Here is a 14,821-nt window from a genome sequence, read left to right as displayed (position 1 = left end):
TTCCATGTGCACTTGAGAAGAATGTGTATTCAGTTGAGTTTGGATGTAAAGTTCTGTAGATATCTGTGAAATCCATCTGGTCCAGTGTATCATTTAAAGCTCTCGTTTCTTTGGATATGTTGTGCTTAGAAGACCTATCCAGGGTAGAAAGAGCTAGATTGAAGTCACCAAGTATAAGTGTATTATTATCAAGGTATTTCTTCAGTTTGGTTATTAATTGGTTTAAATATTTGGCAGCTCCCACATTCGGGGCATATATATTGAAGAGTGTTAAGTCCTCTTGTTGGATAGATCCTTTGAGTATGAGATAGTGTCCCTCTTCATCTCTCACTATAGTCTTTGGGGTAAATTTTAATTTATCTGATATAAGGATGGCAACCCCTGCTTTCTTTTGAGGACCATTTGAATGGTAAATGGTTCTCCAACCTTTTATTTTCAGGCTGTAGGTGTCCTTCTGTCTAAAATGAGTCTCTTGTAGACAGCAAATAGATGGGTCCTGCTTTTTTATCCAGTCTGAAACCCGGCGCCTTTTGATGGGGTCATTAAGCCCGTTCACGTTCAGAGTTACTATTGAGAGATATGAGTTTAGTGTCATCATATCTATTCAGTCCTTGTTTTTGTGGATTGTTCCACTGAACTTCTTCTTAAAGGGGAATTTTAAGAGTCCCCCTTAAAATTTCTTGCAGAGCTGGTTTGGAGGTTACATATTCTTTCAGTTCCTGCCTGTCTTGGAAGCTCTTTATCTCTCCTTCCATTTTGAATGAGAGCCTTGCTGGATAAAGTATTCTTGGTTGCATGTTCTTTTCATTTAGGACCCTGAATATATCCTGCCAGCCCTTTCTGGCCTGCCAGGTCTCTGTGGAGAGGTCTGCTGTTACCCTAATATTCCTCCCCATAAAAGTCAGGGACTTTTTTTCTCTTGCTGCTTTAAGGATCTTCTCCTTATCTTTGGAATTTGCAAGCTTCACTATTAAATGTCGAGCTGTTGAACGGTTTTTGTTGATTTTAGGGGGGGATCTCTCTATTTCCTGGATCTGAATGCCTGTTTCCCTTCCCAGATTAGGAAAGTTTTCAGCTAGGATTTGTTCAAATACATATTCTGGCCCTCTGTCCCTTTCGGCGCCCTCAGGAACCCCAATTAAACGTAGGTTTTTCTTCCTCAGGCTGTCATTTATTTCCCTTAATCTATCCTCATGATCTTTTAATTGCTTGTCTCTTTTTTCCTCAGTTTCCCTCTTTGCCATCAACTTGTCTTCTATGTCACTCACTCGTTCTTCCACCTCGTCAAGCCTCGTGGTTAGGACTTCTAGCTTGGATTGCATCTCATTTAATTGATTTTTAATTTCTGCCTGATTGGATCTAAATTCTGCAGTCATGAAGTCTCTTGAGTCCTTTATGGTTTTTTCTAGAGCCACCAGTAGCTGTAAAATAGTGCTTCTGAATTGGCTTTCTGACATTGAATTGTAATCCAGATTTTGTAACTCTGTGGGAGAGAGGGCTGTTTCTGATTCTTTTTTTTGAGGTGAGGTTTTCCTTCTAGTCATTTTGCTCAGTGCAGAGTGGCCAAAAACAAGTTGTATTGGGAAAAGGAGAAAAAGAGAGAGAAGGAAAGAAAAGAGAAAAAGGAAAAAGAGAAAGAAGAAAAAACAGGGGGAAAAGAGAAGAAAAAAAAAAAGGAGAAAAAAGAAAAAAAAAGGGGGGGTGGGGGAAGCAATCAGAAATCAAGAAGAAAGAAAAAAAAAGCACAAAACAAACAAACAAAAAAAAACAAAAACAAAAAAAAAAACACGGGGGAGTATCTTCCGATTCTGTATACTTTAAGCCCCTTGACTTCCCTTGGAACTGGTCCGTCTCCTTGGTCTTCTGGGGGAGGGGCCTGCTGTGCTGATTCTCAGGTGTTAGCACTTGGGGGAGCTGCTCTGCCCCTGCCTGGTGCAGGGCTCAGTGGGGGGTGTTCACCCCGTGAGGCCCCGGGAGGAAGCCACAGTGGCGGGGGCAGCTCTGGGACCCTGGAGTCAGCTCCCGCAGTAGCTCCGGGGCTCTCCGTCTGCAGGGCCTGGGGGCTCCCGGGCGGGGCCGCTGATCTGCTCAGCTCGGGGCAGGAGCGTCCTCGCTGTCCTGGGCCCTCCGGCCTCTGCCTGTCCCGGGGGAGGCCGGATCCTGGGCTGTGTCCCGGCGCCCTGTGCTCCGGAGCCTGCGCTGTTGGATTCGCGCTCCTGCCCCGCAGCCCCCTCCGCGGAGCCGCCGCCCGAGCCCCTCCGAGCTGCTCCGGGTCCCGCCAAGCGCTGCAGCCCTTAGGGAGCTCGGCGCATCTCCCGGGGCGCAGTTCCTCTGTTACTGTCCCAGGGAGCCCGAGGGCATCCCCGCCCTCCTGGGGATCCTGCTCTAACTCCCTCGAGCCCCTTTCCGCCCGGGAAGGTTGGTGCAGCTCCTGCTTCTCTGGGACGGGGCTCTCCTGTCCTGGGGACACTCGCCCCGGCCTCAGCCCGGCTCCTCGCGGGGCCCCTCCCACTCGGAGGCCTTTTGTGTCTTTATTTCTTTTTCCCCGTCTTCCTACCTTGGTAGAAGCGCGAACTCTTCTCACTGTAGCATTCCAGATGGTCTCTCTTTGAATCTCAGGCCGAATTCGTAGATTTTCAGGATGATTGGATGGTTTTCTAGGTAATTTGTTGAGGACAGGTGACTTGGAGACCCTGCTCTTCCGCCGTCTTGCCCCTCCCCCCAAATTTAGTGAGAATTAATTCCTTATTGGTTACACAGAAATTTATGGTTTGGAAAGACTAAATAGAGCCTAAACAATTTAGGAAGACTAAGAACTTTTCAAGGTATAGAGAATAACCTCCTTGTTCAGACAGTGCTTTGAGATACAGCCACGCATTTCTTCTCTCTTTTAGAACCTTTTATTTTATTTCCAATCTGGCTTTGATTCTATTTTTCTCTTCAACATAAATCAGTGGATCAGCTTTCATAAAAAAAATACCATTGGCATTTTTATTGGAATTTACATTGATGAATAGATAAATTACAAGGCAATTTTATGTCTTCACACTACTAAATCATTTCATCCTAGTACCCTTTACGTTTTTAACGTCTTTTTATATTCTTCAATAAGGTATTATAAGTTTCTCAATAAAAGTCTTGCATATTTATTCTTTTTTTACCCCTTGGTATATTAAGGGCCTTGTTATAGTGAATGGGCTCTAATATTATTGCATTTTCCAACTGGCTACTCCTGCTATAGAGAAAATTTTTTAATATTTGTGTTTTTGGTCTTATATGTGGCCAAAATAATAAACTTTCTTATTAGTTATGATAGCTTATCAGTTAATTCTCTTGGGTTTTTAAGTTTAGCCTTTTCTTCTATAAATGGACACTCTTTGTCTTCAACTTTCCTATTTGTATGTGTCTTGTCTGTTTTCTTGCACTGATCAGACATCAAATGCAATTCTGAATATTAAAAGTGAGAACTAGGATCCCTGGGTGGTGCAGCGGTTTGGCGCCTGCCTTTGGCCCAGGGCGCGATCCTGGAGACCTGGGATCAAATCCCACGTCGGGCTCCCGGTGCATGGAGCCTGCTTCTCCCTCTGCCTATGTCTCTGCCTCTCTCTCTCTCTCTCTCTCTGTGACTATCATAAATAAATAAAACTTAAAAATTAAAAATTAAAAAAAAGTGAGAACTGATGTCCTTTCCTAGTTTCTGATTTAAAGGGAACATTGCTAATATTTCCCACATTTCCTTGATAATGTTCAAATAACCATGCCTGTCTTTACACTGAGTCTCTTCTTCCCTTGCTAAAATCTTTTATCAGAAATGAACACTGAACTGAATCACATATTTAAGGTATATTTGGGGTGTTTATCAAGATAATTATATGGATTTTTAAATAATCATCTTATGCAGTTCCATGAGATCTTTTTTTTTTTTTTAAGATGTATTTATTTCTTAGAGAGAGAGCACAAGCAGGGGAGGCAGGGGGAATCTCAAGCAGACTCTATGCTGACCCCAATGTCAGAATTAAATCTTGGGGAAGAGCTTCCTGTTGGAGCTGAAGTTGGAGCTGAAGTTGACCTCACGACCCTAAGATTACCACCTGAGCCAACACCAAGAGTCGGATGCCTAACAAACTGTGCCACCCAGGCATCCTGAGATCTTGATTGTTTTGTTCACACTTTCACCCCAACACCTAGAACAGTGTCTTCCTCTCGTATGAACTTTAGAAATATTTCTTGAAGTATTAATAAATAAAAGTATTATTGCCATTAACTACATTGATAGAGCTCTGATGGTTACTCATGCTTGTATTTCTGGAATAAATCTTAATTGGCTATGTTATTCTTTTAATACATTGCTGGATTTAATTTGGCACCTTTTCATTTAAAGTTTTGATATCTATGTTCATTAGTTTAATTGTTGTACAGTTTTCTTTAGGAGCTGTGTTTTCTCTAATTTCGACACCAAGGTTATGCTATCCTTGTTGGTCCATTTATGTTTTTTTATCTCTCCCTGAGTCATTCTTAATATATAGGCCATGCAAACTATTAATTTTATAAGATTTCCATATTTCTCTGTGTAACAATGAACAATAAATTCTTTCGAAACTTTAAAATCTTCACATATATTTTATGTCAAACTTTCTAATTTGTCATATTTCCTAATCTCTGATGTTGTGTCTTCTCTCCTTTTCTTTTTTTTTTTTAAGATTTATTTATTTATTTTAGAGAGGGAGAGAGAGAGAGAGTGCATACCTGACTGGGTGGGGAGCGGGGGAAGGAGAGAGAATCTCAAGCTGACTCCATACTGAGCATGGAGGCCTACATGGAGCCCATCACAGGGCTTGATTTCAAGATCCTGAGATTATGACCCTGAGATGATGACCTGAGCCAAAACCAAGAGTCAGATACTTAACTGACTGTGCTATCCAGGCTCCTCTCCCTTTTATATCTTAATAAAACTCACCAAATACTTTTAAATAGTTTACTGATTATTTCAAAGAAAAAGAATTTATATTTGTTATTTATCATTTGTATTACATTTGATTTAATTTTCTATAGTGAATGTATGATTTTTATTCTTTCTCTTCTCTTTCATAGATTTTGTTTTCCATTTTCCAGCATCTTGAGTTGAATGCCTCGTTTATTTATTTTCAAATTTTTATCTCCTAATCAATGCATTTATGTCTATAAATTTTCCTAAGTACAGTTTTGGCTATATCCCACAGTTCTGATATATAATCCACTTGCTGTTATTTGTTTCTAAGTGGTTTATAACTACAGTTTTGCTTCCCTCTTTGGACATTTTTAGGAGTTTTAAAAAATATCTTTTTCTTGCTTATTTCTAGTATTATTTGCATTATAGACAAATAATGTGACCAGTGTCATTTTAGCTTTAGGGAATTTTTGTGTTTTTCTTTGTTGCTTAATATATGATCAATTTTTGTAATGTTTATGTATTTTGAAAAAATGCATATGCACTTACAACTTGGATATATAACACACCAAGCATGATGATTGTAATTAAAATATTCTATTTTCTTATTATTTTTTGTTTTCTTGATGTATTGATTTTTTAGACATATCTATTTTTTCCTATCCTAATTTTTCTTTCTTTTTTTTTAAAGATTTTATTTATTTATTCATGAGAATACACAGACAGGAGAGAGAGAGAGAGGCAGAGACACAGGCAGAAGGAGAAGCAGACTCCATGCAGGGAGTCTGATGTGGGACTCGATCCCAGGTCTCCAGGATCAGGCCCTGGGCTGAAGGCGGCGCTAAACCGCTGAGCCACCCGGGCTGCCCAATTTTTCAATTTCTTCCATAAAATATAAAGTGAGAGACAAAATAGCTTGTTCAATATTGAATCCCTGGCACCTAGAACAATGCCCTCAGTATGCAAAATATGTGACTTACATTTCAAAGCTCTTTTCAACACTTTCAAATCCTTAAGTTCTTTCTTATTCCACCATGTATGTGTTATGACTGCACAGGCAAACAGAATGAATAAGATCCATACAATATCATGTCTGTTAAATTAACTAAACAAGGAGGCCTTTGGACTGAGGTGGTTCCAGTGCCCTAGCAGCCTCCATAAGCAAATCAAAAACCAAGTCTGTAAATGCCTGAAGGTTGAGAAATCAAATCCCAAGGACAACCAATCACCAGAAGCCAACCAGGTTCTACCAAATAAGGCAGCCACTTAAGCTATAACCAATCAAATATTTTCCTTGCTGTGCTTCTGCATCTTCTCTATAAAAAGTCTTGCCCCTAGCTCCTTCAGTGAATCATTCCTATCTACTTTTTTTGGTGCTGCCTGATTCAAATAGATTTTTGTTCAAATAAACTCTTAAAAATATTAATACACCTCAGTTTCTCTTTTAATATGTCTTAAGAGGCTTCGGAAGTCAGCAATATTGTCTTATTTATCAGTGTATCCTCCAGAAGTTAGAGTACCTCCTGGCACATAGTATGTGCTGAATGAATGTTCATGGAATGACTGAATTAATATTTAGCCCACCAGTATTTTCATGGGTCATTGTCAAATGTCACAGTGTAAAACTTGATTTCATTTTCATCCCAAGGGCCCTTTATATATCCAGGATCTTGAAACAGTTTTTGATATCCAGAGAAAGAACGCTAACCTTATCAAATTGGAAATAAATGTTCTGTGGATAAATCACTTCAACATGCAGATGGGGCTACAGTAAGGCCAACTAAGCTACCTCATTCTTTAGAATGTTTAAGCCTAAAATGCTCCTGATATAGATTTTTTTTCTACGTCAGTTACTGAGAAAAGAAAGATCAGGGACATCCGTTCACTTTAGACAATACTAACAATTAATCCAGATCACCACTCACTTGACAGCTTTGGCTGTCAGTATATATTATGTGTGAAGATGGGCTAAATAGATCTGGATTCTACCCACACTCAAATAGCTGTGGACTCTCTTCCCTCTTCATCTCTTGCCTCCTCATTACACACCTAAATTTTGGAAGATAGGTTATCCTAAGAGCAGAGAAGTGGAAGGAGCAAGTTTTTCCACCTATGCTTCCCAGAAGCCAATGCCTGCTTTCCTTTATACACATTCCTGAACCAGCCCTAGAGAACACAGAACTAGCCTGCCCCAGGCCTAATGGATAGCATTCTAGGAGCATTCCAGACTGATAGCATTCTAGGCTACATAAAGCCCTTCATAGGCCAATGAATTTGTGTGGCTTGTTGATAAGGAATTTGGGACACCTATGTCAGCTCAACTTACTCAATGCTATCAGAGAACTGACTTTTAACCTAACATCAAGCTCCCAAACTATTGTAGGGTGTACTTCTTGGGAAGCAGGCTCTGAGACAGAGTTTGTGCAGGCTATGCATTAAGAAAGGACATCAGAATTAACATTTAAGGAAGGGAGGGAAAGGAAATAACAGTGGTTAAAGGAAGAAGTCAAGCACTGATGTAGATCAAGTGACACCTGAATGCTCTGAAGCTAGAATGTACCTTCAAAATTGTCTGAGTTGGACAAAGGGGGCCATGCCCTTATATACCTACATCTACCAATCATTAGATGTGGGCCAACTTGGGAGGGGATATGATGTTGGATGAGGAGTTGAGCCAGTCTCTGAAGGTGTTGATAACTGAAGGGCATTGGTGGCAGCACTTCCAGCAACTGAGGCAGTAAGTCTTCCCTTGAATGGGGGATCTGGGCAGCACATCACATTGTTCTCACACATGAGTGATCTAGGCTTGAGATTAGGATCTCTCCATTCAGCAAGTAGAACTGCAATACTCCTACTTATTGATCTCAAAATCCCTCTCCACTCTTAGAAACTATGACAGACCAAAAAATATTTATTTGGATGTTTACCTTAACAAAAATTAAAACAGAAAATTTTAAAATATTTATTAACCTATTTTAAAATAGCAACATAAATGTACTACCTACTGAAAATAAAACCCTGTATCTAAAAATAATTAGTGATAATCATGATATTGTTTTCCATATTTTGCTCATGTAAACAATCTTTGCCATGTGAATTCCTGAGAGGATCTAGGTAAATCCATTAATGGCTCACAGGCAGACATGCACTGACAAGAACTTAGAAAAAAATATCCAAGACCCAATACAACAAGGCTCAAAAAGTCATTATAATAAACTGGATACCTAAATTAAGTCCTCTAAATTTCTATGGTCTTGATTCTGGTTTTTTCCCTACCCTATAATATACCTGAAAAAGTATGTTTAAATTATGTGAATAAGGGTCCAGGATAAAACATTTTTTAACTTCTCCCAAGTAGGGGATGCTTTCAGGAGTTTTTCCCTCGAAAACTCTAAGGTGGCTTTGAGACTCTCTTCTAAAATGCATAAGACAATGTCCAGGGCAGTGTGGTCTCAGCAAAAAATCATGAAAATGTTGTCATTTGTGCTAAGTTATCAGACCTACAAAAATTCTTAGAACCTGAGATCCAGCATAGTTATTTTTTTTTTCAGGGATAGGAGGAGAAGGTAGAGTTTTACCAGGTATTTGGTCTTTGGCAAAGCAGTACTAAGTCTTTGTTCCCTAAATCTAAGTGTGGTAGTTTGTGGTCTAACTTACTTCAGAAAAAAAAAATTCTGTTAATATGCATAAAAAGAAATTTATAGCTCTTATAATGAAACAGAAAGCAACCAGAAATAAATTTGTTTAATAAAGGAAATTGAGAATGCTGTATATATTCCTAGGTATTCCAGTTATACTGCCCCACCAACTTAATCTAGTTACCTAGTAGTAAGGCAATTACACAATGAAGATTTAGGGTTGATATAAATTTAGGGTTCAGTTGTGATGTTGGAGCCTTATAACAAAATATTTCTTGTGGGAAAGCAAGCCCCTTGGCAATCTTTACATTGTTGTGTGCAATTAAGTGACAATTTATTCTGTTTTTGTTTTTAATGGGACCCGTCATTTACTGTCATTACTGGTCCACAAGAGAGAACACTCCAGCGTTCTCTTTACTTTTCTCTTCAGAACAGAATCTGTACTAAACCATCAGAATTTGTTTTTCTAGCAATGAAAAAGCTTGTGACTTATGGAAAGCCAGCTCCATCTAGCTGTCCATACAGTATCATTCTTCTTTCCATGTTCCGTAAATTTATAAAGTACTGTGTATGAGATCATCAAAATGTAGTTTCTTCTAAAATAGGTCCTTGCCAAATGGACAGATCAGTGACCTCATGTATAAATACTTTTAAACATATTGGGCAGCCCAGTGGCTCAGTGCCACCTTCGGTCCAGGGTGTGATCCTGGAGACCCTGGATGGAGTCCCACATCAGACTCCCTGCATGGGGCCTGCTTCTCCCTCTGCCTGCGTCTCTGCCTCCCTCTCTCTCTCTGTGTTTCTCATGAATGAATAAATAAAATCTTTATAAATAAATAAATACATACATACTTTTAAATATATCAATACATATCCATTTATTTCTATCATATTTTTCTCCTTTTTGCCTTCATTGAGAATATATGGAGTTGGTTATTCTAAGGAAAGGCTCTAAGATCAGCATTATATTAAAACACACACACACACACACACACACACACACACAAATGCACACACCCTGCTTCCTTTATTAAGTTTGAAATCTAGGTCTAACATCTCATGAAGGTTAAAGGATAACTAGATTAAATGTTCAAATGATATTACATTTGAGGTTGTTTATTGTGTGCATATGAATCTATATAAAAAATATGCTAAAGCTTTTCTCCTGAGACTTTTAAAGGAATGTTCTCCAATCTCTCTTGTTGAAATCAATCTAAAAATATTTAGCATTGTGTAAATCTTGTGATAGCAACATGCATCTTTATTAGGTCATGCCAATATTAAAGAGATTTACCAAAAAAAATTCAGTCCTTGTAGCATACATTTCCTATATTGTTATTATTAAATTATTCCTAAATTGGAAAATTAATAAATCCCATAGGTAATCTATGTTCTTGGACGAGAGTAGGAATTTCCCATTGTCACTGCAATTTTATCACTAAAAAGATGCACTAACATCTTTATGAATTCACTTAAAACCATTATTTCACTTCAAAGAGCTCTACATACATTTCAAAATATGTTGCTTTAACACATTTTCAGTGCATTTTCATCAATATTTCATTTCACTATCACCCAGCCTTACCTCTAGTCACAAACAATAAAGCAGGGCAGTCAGGCAGTTTAACACAGCTTTTGTTCAGCAACCACCTAACACTATGAGCTTCATTCAAATATCAAAATGCACTCTCAGGGACAAAAGAATTTATTTGCAATTGGAAAATATGACTTTATAAATTGTACAAAGTTTAAAAATCTCTGAACCTACTCATCTTATTGGATTTCTTAGACACCACCATGTTCTATTTGGCTCAATGCCTACATTTGTACAGATAGCATTGCTATTCATAAAGAGTAAAAAGAAGGATGTCACAAGTGGAAATCCACTTAAACTGCTTTTCTGTTGAGACTGAATGCTGTCCATCAACTCATTCATTCATCCACATAAAACAACTTTGCAAGTCTGCTATATACACAAAGCTCTGTGGTGTGCTATATCCTTAGACTCTTAAAAGAAAATATAGCCTAAGTTTTCCTACCTTCAGGCATTGTACAAGCAATATAAAGAGTGATGACAAGAACCACTAGTTCTCTTTAGGGTTAAGATATTCCTTTGTTAAAAGACATGGATGGCCATTAATACTATAGCATGATTTTGATCATCAGAAGAACCAACAGAAAGAGGCACTGAGGAATGGGAAGACTCATAACTTAATCAGAAACATGACTGGACAAAATCTAAGCTAATGATGATGATGAATGGCATGGTGAATGGTGTGGAACAGTAGAGAGAACATGCATCTAGAGTCTAGTGTCAAGCACATGCGTTGACTCCCAGCATCACCAACACTGACTGTATGGCAATGAGTAATGCATTTCATTTCACTGAATTTCTGTTTCTTCACAGTCATAATGTAAATAGTAAAATATTGCTCAAAGGACTAATGTGATAATATGTGTGGAAGTAGAGGCATAGACAATATACTCAAAATAATGTAATTACTTTTCCCTTCTTTTTTTGTGATGGACACAAGTGTGAAACAGAGGGCTACCAGAAGACTCTAAGTACCATGAACATGGGGAGGAATAAATTTGGGTGATTCTAGCAACTTAAGGACCTAAAAACCAACTTCAAACTTGTCTACAAAAAAGACACACCCAATCTTAGATCCAAAAGTCAAAAGTTGTTTTGGTTAAAGCACAGAAAAAGAGGACTTTATAGGTCATTCTGAGCAAGGGCTCTAAACATCTATAATACATACCCCAGATATTCCCCAAATCAATTTAAACCTCTAAAATGGGGATCCCTGGGTGGCGCAGCGGTTTGGCGCCTGCCTTTGGCCCAGGGCGCGATCCTGGAGACCCGGGATCGAATCCCACGTCGGGCTTCCGGTGCATGGAGCCTGCTTCTCCCTCTGCCTGTGTCTCTGCCTCTCTCTCTCTCTCTCTCTCTCTCTCTCTCTCTCTGTGACTATCATAAATAAATTAAAAAAAAAATAAACCTCTAAAATGTGCCCTTACTAGGTCAAATTTGTCCTTAGTAGCAGGACACTCTCAAACTCATGTTTTCTACTTCTTTCTTTTTTCATCTTTTCTATCATCAGATCATCTTCTAAATATATCCTTAATGTATCTAAATGTACCCTAAACTGGTTCCTAGTATTACAAAACTACTACTTTTTTGTTAATGGAAGACAAAAATATTCCCCTTTCCTTAAATTTCAGGATGCTCAAGATGAGATTAAAAAGAGTTAAGTAGACATGCTAATTGAAAATTTCTCAAAAGAAAATTTTAATCAGTATACAAATCAATTAAATTTAAAACCTTCATGAAACAAAATGATTAGAAACCATCCCCTCTCTCATATTTTTTTCATGAGATTACTAATATGGAACCTCATACAGATTAGAAACTATATATATATATATATATTTATATATATAATTATATATATGTATACACACACACATATATTGCATAATTATAGACAAATTAGCCAAATCTCAAGGTTCTAGGGCCTTTGGATAGTCTAAGCACCTAATGTGGTGGGATAAATCTCCATAGAGATTTACATTATAGGGTGAGAATGCCCAATCTTTTCTTTTTCCTCCATTCCTGAACTGACAAATATCTTGAGCATTATTATGGCTGAATCTACTTCATATTAGCAATATCATCTCTTGTCCATAATTAAATTACTTTGCATTCAGTTAATTTACCATAAGCTTTCATTAATCAATATATTAAACTCTTATTAGTCTTCTCTACAACTTCTTTACATTTATAATGATTTTTAAGTTTGGATAACTCTAAGAAGGTTGTTTGTGGATAGTGTTCAACTGATGTTGCAGAGGAACCCTTAAGCTAGCAGTATCAGAAGTGATTCTGGCGATCCTAAATGATGTGAAACACAGAAGATTACCTGAACTATAAAGATCAACAATGCCAAGAGTTTTCATCTTCATCTGTGAATTTTGGCAAATGTGGCTTGATTTACTTCTAATACTTTATTTATTTAACAAAATCCTCACTCAGGGCTCACTGTGTGCCTGGCATTGCTCTGTGTAATTCACAAATATGTACCCTCTATGCCAAAGTTACTCTTTTAAAACATGACATTAAAACTACAAATATCCTTTCATTTGAAAGATGAGTGACAATAACAGCAAAAGCTCTCTTCAGCAACTTTGTTGCATCATGAACAAAAGAAAGCAAATTAGCATTGATGGCACTGGCTCTCATTGGTATTCTCAAGAATCCCCTCTCTTGGTATGCTTACATATTCATAGCATTGTAACAATTGATGATTTTTAAATTTCTCTAGAAATCAATCCAGATTAGGAAAGTTGACTATCACAATACCTAGTTGTCACCAATCTGACTACCCACAGAAACAGTGTTGCTTCATTAAATTCCTATCTTACATTGATCTTGTTTCATGATGAGAATCAAACACTAAGCATTCACAAACTCCAAGTGGTTCACACCTCCTAGAAAGATTTCCCTGGAGAGACATTTGCTCCACATTTAAGATCTAGGAGCTCCCATAAACCTCACAGAGGCAATGCTATACAGAGGGGATCAAAAGACAATGGAGGTAGCTCCCTAAAATAAATACAAAGGTAATTTAAATGTTTCATAATAACTTTCACACTGCAGTAGGGAGATCAGGTAAATAGGCAATTGCTTTCACACTCACTATGTTAAGATGCAAGCATATCAACTTTGCACCTATTAGAATCTACCTAACCTGAAAACCAAAGAAAGTAGAAAGGTGTCAGTGTGGAGATAGCAATAGCATCAAGGACACAGACCCATCTAATTCCTACACTTCTGCATTTTGCTTCAAGAAATGAGGTACATCTATAAGGGGAAAAAAAAGCAGAAACTTAAAACTGGGAAGGTGAAAATGAGACATCTACAAGCAAAGAGGGATAGAGGCTGGTCACATGTAAACTCCTTACCAAAAAGCTGAGAAAGTTCAATGTCAGAAACAAAGGACAAAACAAACGTTGAAAATAAAAAGAACTGAAAAATCAACATCATACTGATATTTAGAGTTCCATTTGAAAAATAAATAAATAAATAAATAAAAATTAAGTGAAAGTAACTTGTTAGAGGGGAATGCTTGTCATTCTTAGGCTTCTTTCCTATGAAGCAGGATATTAGTATATTCCCAGCCTCTTGCTTTACCTTCCTCACCAGGGTCTGGGGGAGGAGTGGTGTATGTGCTTCATAAATGCAGACAAAAGTTTGGGGACTTATCCTTGTAGAATGGCCTGCTTCAGAGTAGCGCTGCCAAAAGGGGTGTGGGGAGAGTCTGCCCAGTTCTAGGTTCAAGATCAAATCACTCACTAGAATAAGAGATCTAAAACTCCTTCATTCATCCTTAAGTCTACCAGAGGCAAAGGGAGCATTTTGTATCTGATATTTATTCTGTTATCTGATATTTATTCACTGCTTTTTCACCAGTAAATCTCCAGCCATCTCTTCTTTGTTTTGTTTTTGTTTTTTTATAATAAATTTATTTTTTATTGGTGTTCAATTTGCCAACATACAGAATAACACCCAGTGCTCATCCTGTCAAGTGCCCCCCTCAGTGCCCGTCACCCATTCACCCCCACCCCCGCCCTCCTCCCCTTCCACCACCCCTAGTTCGTTTCCCAGAGTTAGGAGTCTTTATGTTCTGTCTCCCTTTCTGATATTTCCTACCCATTTCTTCTCCCTTCCCTTCTATTCCCTTTCACTATTATTTATATTCCCCAAATGAATGAGAACATATAATGTTTGTCCTTCCCCGATTGACTCATTTCACTCAGCATAATACCCTCCAGTTCCATCCATGTGGAAGTAAATGGTGGGTACTTGTCATTTCTAATTGCTGAGTAATATTCCATTGTATACATAAACCACATCTTCTTTATCCATTCAACTTTTGATGGACACCGTGTCTCCTTTCACAGTTTGGCTATTGTGGACATTGCTGCTAGAAACATCGGGGCAGGTGTCCTGGCGTTTCATTGCATCTGTATCTTTGGGGTAAATCCCCAACAGTACAATTGTCCAGCCATCTCTTTCCCAAGCTCCTCCTACACTCTTGCCTCTGTCTTCTTGCCCCTATCAAAAACTACTTCCATAAAATCTTAAAAAAAAAAAAGAAAGAAAGAAAAAAGTTGGGGATGCCTGGTGGCTCAGAGGTTGAGCATCTGCCTTTGGCTCAGGGCTTGGTCCTGGAGTCCTGGGACAGGAAGTCCT

This window comes from Vulpes lagopus, chromosome 16 (assembly GCF_018345385.1).
Source record: "Vulpes lagopus strain Blue_001 chromosome 16, ASM1834538v1, whole genome shotgun sequence".
In the NCBI taxonomy this organism is placed as follows: domain Eukaryota; kingdom Metazoa; phylum Chordata; class Mammalia; order Carnivora; family Canidae; genus Vulpes; species Vulpes lagopus.
This window is presented reverse-complemented; position numbering follows the sequence as displayed.